Raw genomic sequence first — 10,910 nt, 5'->3', positions numbered from 1 at the left:
ACAGGGAATGAGGTTTATTTTCATAATCATGTGATTCTAATTTACCAAATCAAGGCCATGAGAGAGAACTCTGGGACTTCAGACTTATTCCTTCCAACCATAGGGAAGCATGAAGATATTATAATAGTCTTTTTTTTTTGTTTTGGTTTTTGGGTCACATCCAGGAGCGCTTAGGGGTTACTCCTGGCTCACGCTCAGAAATCGCCCCTGGCAGGCACAGGGGACCATATGGGATGCCGGGATTAGAACCACCATCCTTCTGCATGAAAGGTAATGCCTTACCTCCATGCTATCTCTCTGGCCCCTATAATAGTCATTTAATTTACATTTAATTTAATATACTTTCCTAAATATGGTAATAGTGAATTCTTATAAATATAAATGATAATAAATAAATCTAAAGCAATAAGTTACTTCCTTCACTGAGGAAGTGTTTTCACAAAAAAGATCAACTGGGGCTGAAGAGAGAGTACAGTGGCAGGGCATTTGCCTTGCACACAGCCAACACAGGATGGACACCAGTTCAATTCCTGGCATCCCATGTGGTTCCCCCGAGCCTGCCAGGAGTAACCCCTGAGTGCTGCTGGGTGTGACCCAAAAACCAAAAATAAAATAAATAAATAAATAAATAAATAAATAAATAAATAAATAAATAAAAGATCAACTGAAATTTACCCATTTCCATTCTGGGTAAAGTTCTTATCTCCTTGTGGCCAGGTAACAAACAAATTACACTGGCCATTGGCTATCTTCAAAAAGACCACATCTGAGACAGGAGCAAGAGCACAGCAGGTAGGATGTTTGCCTTGCACACAACTGACCGAGTTTGATCCCCGGCATCCCACATGATCTCTCGAGCCCACCAGGAATGATTCCTGAGCACAGAACCAGGATGTTCTGGGTGATGATTCCTGAACACAGAACCACACTACCAGATGTGGCCCAAAAACCAAAAACTTAAAAATTAAAATTAAGGGGCCAGAGAGATAGCATGGAGGTAAGGCGTTTGCCTTTCATGCAGGAGGTCATCGGTTCGAATCCCGGCATCCCATATGGTCCCCCGTGCCTGCCAGGAGCAATTTCTGAGCCTGGAGCCAGGAATAACCCCTGAGCACTGCTGGGTGTGACCCAAAAACCACACACACACAAAATTTAAATTAAAAAGATGACATCTAGCTCCCAAGGAATTGAGCAATTCTTCTGGGTGGCATATAAACCAGGAAGAATTGGGGTTTCAAGTTCTGCTATAGTGAGGATGTGACTCAGTGGTTAGTCATAATTATTATGTGTACAAGACCTGGGTTCAATTGGCACCACAAAGAGAGAGAGAGAGAGAGAGAGAGAGAGAGAGAGAGAGAGAGAGAGAGAGAGAGAGAGAGAGAGAGAGAGAGAGAGAGAGAGAGAGAGAGAGAGAGAAGCCAAGTAGGCCAGAGAGTTAGTATTCTGGTAAGGCAATACTTTGCACACACCTTACTGGGTTCAACTCTTCCTTGAACCCTGCCACTGAGTATGGAACCTGGAAATCTAGCCCTGATCAGTGCTGGGAATGGCAAATGGACAAAGAAAAGCAAAGAATTCAGGTTCTGCTGTTGAGGAAAGAAGGAATGTGAGTGTTGCAACAGGTTCCTTCATTGTTCCTCTACTTTTGCCCCTCTAAACGTCTCTCAGGTCACCCCGATGAGCTCCATTTTTCTTCTCACATCAAATGTAAGTTTTTTTAACTTTGTGCTGATTTAACAGTCTACTGGAATTTTAATTTTTAATTTATTATTATTATTACTTGGTTTGGGGATCACACGTAGAGATGCTCAAGGGTTACTCCTGGTGGATTTAGGGGACATTATGGCATGCTGGGGAATTGAATCCAGTCAGCCTCATGCAAGGCAAGTACCTTTCCTGCTATATTATTTCTCCAGCCCCTATTGTAATTTTAAGGGGACTTCCTGGAAAAATAGTACAATGGGTAGGGTACTTGTAATGCATGAGCTGATGATCTGGAGTTTGAACCCCAGTACCTCACAGGTCCACTTCCCTAGTGCTGCAGGAGTGATATGTAAGTGCAGAGCCAGAAATAAGGCCCGAGAAACACAAGTGCGGCCCCAAAATAAACAAACAAAACAAAAGACAAAAAATATAGAAGGGACTTTCTTTGTAACCAAATAACTGTACTTTTTTGGAAACAACCGAGGAAACAAAAAAACACAAGAGACCAGTTATGTGGTAAATTTTTATTGCAGCATTATTTATCATAACTAAAGCTAGTGTCCAATAATAAAATGGTTGGATAGAGCTGGAGTGATAGTACAGCAGGTAGGGCATTTGCCTTTCACACAGCCCACCCAGGGTTCAATCTCCAGCATCCCAGATGGTTTTGAACCTGTCAGAAGTGATTCCTAAGTGCAGAGCAACCCTTGAACATTGCTGGATGTGGCCAAAGAACAAAACAAAACCAAATAAAATGGTTGGATAAATTGTGAGACATTTATTTAGAATCCCTTTGATCAATTAACATTGTGGTAAATATAAGTGTATTGACTGAATAGTATATTCATGAAATAACTTCAATTGGTGGTGGGAGGCCTGCCAAGAAGTGCTCAGAGGCCCTAGAGCCACTCTTTTTTGAGGAAAGGGGATTTGTTGCCACTTCCAACAGTGATTACTCTTGGATCTGCTCTCAGGGACCACTCTTGGTGGTGGTGAGAAAGCATATTCCGTGCCAGGCATTTAACCTGGGTGGGATGCATGCAAAGCAAATGCCTTACCCACTGTACTATTTTTCCTGTCCCCCAGGGGCCATTTTTGACAACACTCAGCTAACAGGCCAAATAATTCAGTGCTAAGCCAATGAAATGGAGCTCAGGTTCAGTGATGCTTAGGAGCACCAGGCACACCCCAGTGGTGCTTGGAGCCTCCAGGGCTGTACCCTGTGATACTTACAGTTGAACTCAGGTTCAACAAAGATACATGCAAGGCCTTTGTCCTTATATCCTGAGCTTTCTTCTGATCCTGCTTTATGAACTATCTTTATGTGAAGAAAGAACAATGTAATAAAATACATAGCATAGACATGAGCATGATTTAATTTTTGAAATTAGTTTAAAGCATTTACACAGCATGCTTTCTTGTGTAAATTTGTACGTTGCAACTTGTCAAATATTCCAGTTCCCAAATACTTGGTTCCCTCAAAATAGACTCTCTTCTTGAGGAAGCATTCTATTTCCTGGCCTCATGGAGATCAGGCTTAATCCTATGACTTTCTCTTATCAACATAATATTAGCAGAAGTCATGCATCTCAACTACCAGAACATGCTTTTCTTTGTTTTGTTTTGTTTTTTAATCTAGGGGCTTCCCCTGTTGGTACTCGGGGACTACTCTCATCTCTGAGCTCAGGAGTTGCTCCAGGCAGTTCCCAGTACTCAGGGTACCATATTTGATCAAACCCTAGCCTACCTCCTGTGAAGCATGCTCTCATCAATTGAGATATCTCTCTGGACTGTAGTAGCAGAAATTTTAGGAGGCTACCTCATTTTTTTTTTTTTTTTTGGAGGGAGAACACTCAGATGTTCAGGGGTTACTCCCAGCTCTGTGCTCAGAAATTACTCCTGGCAGGCTTGGGAGAACCACATGGGATGGCGAGGATCAAACCTGGGTTGACCATGTGCAAGACAAATGCTCTACCAGCTGTGCTATCACTCCAGCCCAAGAGGCTATCTCTTTAGAGGCTGAAAAGACAGTATAGAAGGTAAAGCACCTATTTTGCATGAAGTAGACCTTGGTTCAATCCCTGCTATGCAGTATGGTACCACAAATACTGCCAGAGTCAGGAATAGCCTTTGAACACTCTGTGGCCCAAAATCTACTCCTCCGATAGACACGTTACATATTTGGCCTTTCTCTTTTCCTTCTGCCAGAAGACAAATATTGTGCATAAGGGCCTGGCTGTAAGCACAGATACATGTGAGAAACAAAGTTCAACTGAGTTGAGTTCTGTTTTTTTTTTTGTGTGTGTGTGTGTGTCATTTTATTTTTATTTTTATTTTGTTTTGGGGTGGCCACACCCAGAGATTCTCAGGGGCTACTCCTGGTTCTGCATTCAGGAATGACTCCTGACAGTGTGTAGAAATACATATTAATTCTTGAGTCCGATATGGACCTGGATAATGATGAGATTGAGTGGTGGCCTTTCTCTGTCAGCCCGGGCCAGGGTGCCTGCAACCCCTTCCAGTCACAGGTCTCAGGTTTGGTGTAATACAGGAAAAAGACTCACAGCCAGTCATGTTCAGAAAACATGAAGCTTTATTAATAATAGGCCACATATGTAATTTCTTTTTTTTTTTTTTTTGTTTTTTTTTTTTTGGGCCACACCCGGTGACGCTCAGGGGTTACTCCTGGCTATGTGCTCAGAAGTCGCTCCTGGCTTGGGGGACCATATGGGACGCCGGGGGATCGAACCGCGGTCCGTCCTAGGCTAGCGCAGGCAAGGCAGGCACCTTACCTCCAGCGCCACCGCCCGGCCCCACATATGTGATTTCTATCTTGACCTTTTAAGCAGGCTCCATAAGCAGCCCTGCACTTAAACCTCTCTGATAACTCCCCATGCTGACAACCTCTCTAGCTGCTTCTTGCTCCATAAGTCCCCCTTTACACTCCTCAGGCAACCCTTTTGTAGCCTTCCATAGACCCCAGCCCAGAAGTGGGTTGGTCTTACCATCAGGTAAGGTTACACAGGACGATAGGGGATGAGGTGACAACAGTGCTTGGGGAAATCATATAAGATGCCAGAGATAGAACCTGTTGGTCATGCATGTATAAGGCAAGCCTCTTCCTTACTGCAGTGGAGTTGAGTTCTGATAATGTTAGGGGCAGAAAGCACAGTGAGAAAGAAATAGTCTAATTTTGCATATTATTATAACATTAATTATTCTTTGGGGGGGCACACTTAGTAGCACTCAGGGGTTACTCCTGGCTCTGTGCTCAGGAATCACTCCTGGTATGTTTGGGGAACCACATGGGATGCTGGGGATAGAACCTGGGTTGTCTGTGTGTAAGGCAAACACCCTACCTGCTGTGCTATTGCTCCAGCTCTAACACTAAATTATTCTGATGACATTTAAAACAGATGTATGATTCACTCAACAACCATCAGATAAGTGGCTAATTTCTGAGATATACAAGGTACTTGACAGGCTTAACAAGAAAAAAAATCTAACTTCATCAAAAAGTGGGGAGAAGAAATTAACAGACATTTCCTCTAAGAAGAAATGCAAATGGCAAGCCCAGAGAGATAGCACAGCAGCATTTGCATTGCAAGCAGCCGATCCAGGACCAAAGGTGGTTGGTTCGAATCCCGGTGTCCCATATGGTCCCCCGTGCCTGCCAGGAGCTATTTCTGAGCAGACAGCCAGGAGTAACCCCTGAGCATCCCTGGTGTGGCCCAAAAACCAAAAAAAAAAAAAAAAAAGAAAGAAATGCAAATGGCCAAAAGGCACATAAAATAAAATGCTCCAGGGCCAGAGGATAGCACAGGGGTAGGGTGTTTGCCTTGCATGTGGCTGACCCAGGCCAGACCCGTGTTTGATCCCTGGTGTCCCATATGGTCCCCCAAGCCAGGAGCGATTTCTAAGCACATTACCAGGAGTAATCCCTGAGCATCACCGGGTGTGGCCCAAAAACAAAAAAAATGCTCCACATCACTAATCATCAGGGAGATACATATCAAAACAACAGAGAGATATCATCTCACACCACAGAGACTGGCGCACATCACAAAGAACAAGAACAACTACTGTTGGTATGGAGAAAGAAATGCTCATTCATTGCTGATGGGAATGCTGTCGAATCCAGCCTTTCTGGAAAATAATATGGATATTTCTTAAAAAACTGGACATTGGGGCCCGGAGAGATAGCACAGCGGCATTTGCCTTGCAAGCAGCCGATCCAGGACCAAAGGTGGTTGGTTCGAATCCCGGTGTCCCATATGGTCCCCTGTGCCTGCCAGGAGCTATTTCTGAGCAGACAGCCAGGAGTAACCCCTGAGCACTGCCGGGTGTGGCCCAAAAACCAAAAAACAAAACAAAACAAAAAAAAACCTGGACATTGAACTCCCATATGATGCAATACCACTCCTAGAGATATATCCTAGGAACACAAAAACACAATACTATAATGCCCTTTACACTCCTATGTTCATAGCAGTGCTATTTACAATAGCCAGAATTTGGAAACAACCCAGATACCCAACAACAGATGAGTGGCTAAAGAAACTGTGGTACCATCTATGCGATGGAATGCTATGCAGCTGTTAGAAAAAAATGAAGTCACAAGATTTGCTTATACATGGATGAATATGAAGACTATTATGTTGAGTGAAATAAGTCAGAGGGAGAGAGAGAAACACAGAATAGTCTCACTCATATGTGGGATTTAAGAAAAAAAAAAGACGGTATAATAATAATACCTAGAGACAATAGAGATGAGGGTTGCAAGGACCAGCCCATGATAAGAAGCTTATCACAAAGAGTGGTAAGTGCAGTTAGAGAAATAAGTACACTAACAACTACCATGACAAAGATAGAGAGAGATACAATGCCATCTTGAAGATAGGCAGGGAATAGGAGAGGGAAGTTAGGGACATTGGTGGTGGGAATGTTGCACTGGTGAAGGGGTGTGTGCATATTTTTTTTGTTTGTTTTTGGGCCACACCCGATGACACTCAGGGGTTACTCCTGGCTATGCACTCAGAAATCGCTCCTGGCTTGGGGGACCATCCGTCCTAGGTTAGCAAGTGCAAGGCAGACAGCTTGCGCCATTGCTCTGGCCCCGGGGTGTGTGCATTTTATGGCTGAAACTCAATTACGAACATGTTTGTAACTATGGTGCTTATGTAATAAATATGTAAATAAATAAATAATTATTTTAAAAAATTAAACATTATCTAAATTCTCAAAAAAAACTGATGTGGGACCGGAATGATAGCACAGCAGTAGGACATTTGCCTTGCACGCAGCCGATTCAGGACAGACAGTGGTTCAGATCCCCTTGAGCCTGCCCGGAGTGATTTCTGAGCACAGAGCCAAGAGTAACCCCTGGGTGTGACCCAAAACCAAAATAAATAAATAAATAAAACTGGTGTGTGTATCAGGATACAAAATATTATCAGACTATTAAGAATTGTGAGTTCAAGTGAGAACCACAGAGACTTGGCAAATGTGTTTAACATTAGATGTCAATGTTACTGGACCATATGGGGTGTTTGACACATAACCGAATCTTATTCTGGGTATATCTGGGAAGATATCTGTGGAGAAGATAAATATTTTAGTCAGCGGGCTACGTGTAAAGCATATTGCCCTCCATCCTTTGGGTAGGTCCCAAACTAATCAGTTGAAGACCTGCCTGGCTCATAACCACAGTCATCCCTAACGGAGAAAGATTTTCTTCAGAAGGTGCTTTCAGACATGTACTTACTTGCACGTTAGCTTTTCTTTGCCTTCAGACTTGGCTCAAGCATCACCTCTTCCTGGCTCTGGAAGCTGCTGGCATTCAATCTAGAAGAATCCATCAGCTCTCTGAGTCCCAGACCTGCAGACTGAAGCCAGAAACTACATTCTTAGCTCATTCAAGACTGTAGTTTGCTGACTCACCCTGAAGGTTTAAGCACTGGTCAGCCTCCATAATCTCATGAACCACTTCCTTTTAGTTAACCGAAATGGTTCATCTAAGCATATGCAACATATGGGATTGTGTTTTTGTGTGTACTGTTTCTTTGTCTTTCTGGTGCTCAGAGGTACTCAAGACTTACTCCTCAATCTGTACTCAGGATCTTGTGATGCCTTGGGGACCATATGGGATGCCCAGGCTTGAACCTGGGTCAGCTATGAGCAAGGCAAGCACCCAACCCCCCTGTCTTATCATCCCAACCCTGCATGAGGTGTTTGAATCCTTTTATAAAAAATAAAATTTTAGTAGAATCACCATGAGATAAAGTTACAAAGTTGTTCATGATTGAGTTTCAGTCATATAATATCCAACACCCATCCCTTCACCAGTGCACATTCCAATCCCCCCACTCTCTTTTTTAGTTTTTGTTTTTGTTTTTTTTTTGGGGGGGGGTCATACCCAGAGGCACTCGGGGGGTTACTCCTGGTTCTGCGCTCAGAAATTGCTCCTTGCAGGCACAGGGGACCATATGAAATGCCTGGATTTGAACTTTAATCTTCTGCATGCAAGGCAAACAAATGCCCTATGGCTGTGCTATCTCTCTGGCCCCTCTCTCTCCCTTTTATCATGCATATTACTTTACTGAGTTTCAGCATCCAGTTCTTGTCCAAAGTGGTCATTTCCAACTATCATTGTCATAGTGGTCCCTTCCCTGTCCAAACTGCATTCCCCACTCTTTGTGACAAGCTTTCTACCATGGACCAGTCCTCTTGGCCCTACTTTCTATTGTCTTTGGTTTATTTTTTTTTAATATCCTACAAAGGAGTATGATCATTCTATGTCTGTCTTTCTCCCTATGACTCATTTCACTATGCATATCACTCACCTCCATGTGTAAGCAAATTTCATGACTTCATTTTTCCTAAAAACCATGAAGCAGAAAACGTATCTCTACTCCTATGTTCATCGCCATACTATTCACAATAGCCAGAATCTGGAAACAACCCAAGTGTCCAAGAACAGATGAGAGGATAAAGAAACTGTGGCACATCTATACAATAGGCCACTAGATGTTTTGAATCTTAAGCAAGCAAAATTCCTAAAAAGATTAGACTTGACAGTAGTCATGGAAACCAAATTATCTCCTCATTTGCAGTCAGTGTGCAAGCTATTTGGGAGTTGTCTTCTTTCCTAACAATAAACAAATTAGCCTTAACCCCCCACCCCAACCCCACTCAAGCCATCTCTTTTTAGATCTGTCTCAGAATTGAGAACACAGACAAAGAATTGAAGTGAGGTCTCTATCTTTCTGGGGAACAGAATCTCCCAAACTGGAGAGACAACAAGAAAATGCAGAAACTCACAACTCAGGCCTTGGAAGCCCATGAATAAAAGCTTCTGTGGAAAGCTCAACAGTGGCAGGTGCTTCCCTAGCAGCTGGCAAGAACAGGGAACCCTATGGAAGCACATGTGCCTCTGCAAAGTACAGCCACACTTTTGTAAGTATGACCTTCTCAAGTTCTATCATGTTTCAGTTAAATCACAGGAAAATTCCTTATGCTTCCAACATAGGGTAAAAAATTATTTTGAACTTTTTCTGTTACAGAGGTGAGGGGATGGACGATGCTCAGGGCTTAGTTCTGGTTCTGTGCTCAGGGATCACTCCCGGCAGGGCTCATGGGCCCAATACATGATGCCAGGGGTTGTGCAGAGGGTCAGGCCTGGATTGATCAAATGTAAGGTCAATGCTTTAACCCTGTACTATGTCTCAAGCACCAAGAATAGTATGTTTTTTCTAGTAAGATCCACAATCCAGAAAAACTATTACCAGATTATCAAAGTCTAAGCTGGGAGAAAAGAAATATCCAACTCTAGTCCCCTCTAGCTGTTCTGCTTCACCTAAATCAGATTAAGGGATTGATAAGAACTTGTCAAGTTCATAATCTTGAGACATGGGCTTGCTGGAAGCCTGAGGCTGATGATAGGGCTGGAAAGAGTCCCTAACCCTGATTCTCATGGACCACTTACTGCAGTGCCTGACATGGTATCTCTTGCCATCTGCCAATAAAAATTTACAAGGTGAGGACTAGAGCAATTGTCCAGTGGGTGGGAAGCTAGCTTTGCATTCAGTTTACCCAGGTTCAATCCCCAACACCCCGAGCCCCACCAGAAGTGATCTCTAAGAATAGAGAAAGAACAAAGCCCTAAGCACTGTCAGGTGTGACTCTCCAAAACAAAACAAAAATTATTATTATTATTTTTACTTACCTATCTATTTTTGGTTGATTTCTCTGTTTGGGTGTGGTTATTGAAGCTGTTGTCCCCAATTATACCTATTTTTTTCTCTTCTTTTCTTTTCTTTCTTTATGTGCTAGGCCATGTTTCTTATCTCAAGACCATGGCGTTTTTTTGTTTGTTTGTTTGTTTTTTGTGGTGCTTATCGTTATTGTTGGAGCCCTCACTGGATATTGGACACTTCTTTTTTGTACTGATGGAGTGTTTCATCTTCTTTTTCTCCTTCACCTCTCAAATCGATGATGAGAGCCTCTAGAAGGATTCTGCCCACTTTTGGAGTATTAGACTTTTACCCCAGTTTATTACTTTTCTCTTCTTCAAACAAAACCACGCAAATTGAACTAGCTAGTCCTGCCTCCCAATTAGAGGGGGAAATAAGGGAGGCATCTAGACCAAACAGGTGCAAGACTACTATGTAGTAGGATAGGTACATAGGGGACCACATATTCTAGCAGCCCTGGGGGTGAGGGAAGAGGATATGGGAGATAGGACAAAAACAGAGGTGTAGGGAGGACAATTTGGTGATGGGAATCCCCCCTGATTTTATGTAAATATTTACCTAAAATATTATTGTCAACAATATGTAAGCCACTATGATCAAAATAAAAATTATATTAAAAATTATAAGGCATACTAAAAGTCAAAAAGCATTCAGACAATTTCCCTCTTTCAGTCTCAGTTTTCTTGCTTAAAAAAGAGGGGTGGGGTGGGCAGAGCAATAGTACAGCTGGTAGGGTGTTTGCCTTGTACTTGGCTGACCTGTGTTCGATCCCTGGCATCCCATCTGAGCCCCTGAGCCTGCCAGGATTAATTTCTCAGTGCAGTCAGGAATAACCCTTGAGCACCTTTGGGTGTGGCCCACAAACAAAAAAGGGGGGCCCAGGGGAGGCAAGAAAAAAGAAGTGAGGTAGTTGTTTTCTAAAATGCTTTCCAATTCTGTGATTCTTTTTTTGCC

Source organism: Suncus etruscus, chromosome 6, assembly GCF_024139225.1.
Source record: "Suncus etruscus isolate mSunEtr1 chromosome 6, mSunEtr1.pri.cur, whole genome shotgun sequence".
Lineage (NCBI taxonomy): Eukaryota > Metazoa > Chordata > Mammalia > Eulipotyphla > Soricidae > Suncus > Suncus etruscus.
Note: the sequence above shows the minus strand (reverse complement) of the source record.